The sequence below is a fragment of the Mandrillus leucophaeus genome, unplaced genomic scaffold (genome assembly GCF_000951045.1).
Source record: "Mandrillus leucophaeus isolate KB7577 unplaced genomic scaffold, Mleu.le_1.0 Scaffold159, whole genome shotgun sequence".
Taxonomy (NCBI): Eukaryota; Metazoa; Chordata; class Mammalia; order Primates; family Cercopithecidae; genus Mandrillus; species Mandrillus leucophaeus.
In genome coordinates this window covers 1,010,859-1,013,771 of record NW_012101576.1, presented here as the reverse complement: position 1 = coordinate 1,013,771, position 2,913 = coordinate 1,010,859, and positions in this window count along the sequence as shown.

Genomic DNA, 2,913 nt, shown 5'->3' with positions numbered 1-2,913 from the left:
CCAGGACCTCAATGAGTCCAGAACATACTGAGGGAAAGGGCCGCTCGGAAATGTCTAGGAATGAACACCCATCCTCACACCCCGGGAGTGCCTTGGTTTCAGTTGAGAGCCCCCTTTCAGCCAACACGGCCGCCTTTCATTGTTAGGGCTCTCTTCTCTGCCCAAACTAGGAACCTGTCTCCTTGAAGACTAAATGTCCTCTTGATCATTCTTAATGAAACCCAGTTGCACTCATGGCTTTTCTTCTTAACCTCTGCGGAGTATTATTGTCTAGAGTTTCAAATTCATTCTTTTTAGGGTCAAAAGTCTTGTTTCAGGAAAGCAGCTGGAACATTAATGGCAATTCCACTTTCCCATTCATCGCCCCCGCCCCCACCACCCCACCAAGAAATTCAGTGGGAATGAATGGCCTACACAGAGAAACTGAAATCTGGCTAGTCAAGAAGGAAAAAACAGCCAAGTGCCTAGGTTTAAGTAAGTACTCATCCGCCCCCCGCCCCACCAATAAAAAGAAAAACCTAAACCACAAAAAACGGTGGCCATGGGAACTCCTAGGCAGACCCCGTCACTTGGGATACTACAGCTGCATCCTGGTTCAAAGGCTGGACCACCTGAAAGAAAATAGAGAAATAGTCCATTGACCTACCCTTGAACATTCTTAAATGATCTGCCTAGATTTCAGTTTTTAAAAACCCTGTTTATAAAACCTTGTGTCCCTTAAGCACATTTGTAAATGGAGGGGATAGGGGCAGGCAGATTTTACACTCCTTAGGGAACTGCCATATTTGAATCAGAATGCCACGTATTCTGCCTGCTTTGAAAATGTTCATCACAGGGTTTGCTGTGGACTCTCAACTTTCTCTAATTTCAGTTCCGGAAAGATACGCCCCATTCTATTCCTTACATTCTCTATTGACAAGGTAGTAAGATCTTTAAATAAATCTCATGAGAGAGATAATATATATACTTTATTGTTCAAAATATGTCATTATATTCTTAAGATAGGTGAGGCACATATTTATTTCCAGAATCAAGAATAAACTCTAAGGATTCCATCTGGTCCATCCCATTCAGTTTTCCAACATGCTGCATAAACGTTGGCTGACACCTGGAGAGAGATAACCTACAATGGGATTTACACGTGATTCCTGGATCAGGGACCATCTGCCAGAGGACCAGACACAGCAGCACTTGATGAAATGCAATTAGTACCAGGCCCAGAACTCATTTTCAGGCTCAGAAAAGAGCCAGAGGTTGGGCAGGACCTCTGGCTCTTTAGTGTACAAAAACAACACTTGAAGTGTCTACCAAAGAGACAGATTCTTAGGCATCAGACCAGAACATTTTAATAATCCAGGTCCACTGGACCTGAGAACCTGCTTTTTGAAAAGTATCATAGGTGATTCTGATGCAAGTAGTATGCAGACCTTGCTTTAAGAAGGCCTGACCTAGAGGTATTCTGAGATGATCCCATTCTTTTCTAGACCCTTAATAATTTTAAGTCATTTGATCATATGTATTCTCATATGTGTTACTCAACTAGAGCTGCCATAACAAAATACTGCAAACTGGGTAGTTTAAACAACAGAAGCTTATTTTCTCAAAGTTCTGAAGGCCCAGGTCAGAGATCAAAGTGTGGGGAGGTCTGGTTTCTTCTGAGGCCTGTCCTCTCGGCTTGCTAATCACCATCTCTCATTGGATGTTCGCTGCAGAATTCTGCCATTTCAGTATCTCCTCATGAAAGGAATAGGGAACACCTAATCTCCTTGATCTTTTCAGATGTCCTCCTATTAACTGCTTCTAACCTCGTTAGACTTTTCCTGAAGCTCAACAAACAGTACAACACATTATGTTCCAGGTATAGATATGCCCTGGTTTTGTGCCAAGGGTGTCGGAGAGGGGTTATCTTCTTAACTTTCTGACCACTGTATCACAGTTTCAAGATAATTCAGCTCCTATCCTTATCTATTGATAAGAAACTGTTAGAGCTGACTTAAGAGAACAATTTCAGATGATGCTTGCATTTATTTCTCGCATTTTGAAGTTCATTTTAGTTAGTTGTACCTTCCTCTTGCCTATACTACAACTTTTTTGCCCTGCCTCCTTTCAACTACTTAGGAAGCCTCCTGAGATTTTTCCATAGTCTATTTTGTTGCACCATCGACAGAGAGATGTATGAATGCTCTGAATGAGTGTAACAGGAAGGTTGGAACAGCCAGTTCTCCAGGATAGACTGTTCTGTGGAAAACAAGGATCTTCTTTGATGACTAGTTAGCTTCTAGTCCCCTATCCTGCTACCTTAGAGCCATCTTTATCAAAACACAAACATGAAGCCAACAATTTCAACACCTTCATGTACACCCCAATAGAGAAAAAAGGGAAATAAACAGACCCCACCTTATAGCCACAGATGTTATTGTTTCTGTTTCAAAAGCCCACATTTGAACCACAAGAGAATGGTCCTTTGAAAGACAAAGAGAATTTCTTACATTTCTTGGAATCGCTGGTCATTTTCACATCTAACCACAATACCTTGGCAATCTAACCACAATACCTTAGAAGGTTTAATTCCACCCATCTGGTCCACATACACACAACAAATTAGGTTATAACCAGGGACGGGTTCCCTTGGGCAGAAGAGTACCTCCTGGGCCCTCTCTTTTTCCTAGTGGCAATTATAAAAACATTTTTACCTACCTGTGTTGGTTTCTGCAGCACTAAAGCTCCAATGAACTATTTCCTGTCTAGGGAGAAACCCTACCAGCAATAACCTTCAATGACTTGGCACAGGCCCCCCACATTACTAGGAAACAGTTGCAAGCTTGAAATCAGCAGCCCAAGAGAGTCATGCATTCTGACTGTTGTCGGCTTTAACTTCAAACAAAAAATGGAAATATATGTGGATGTTCTCTT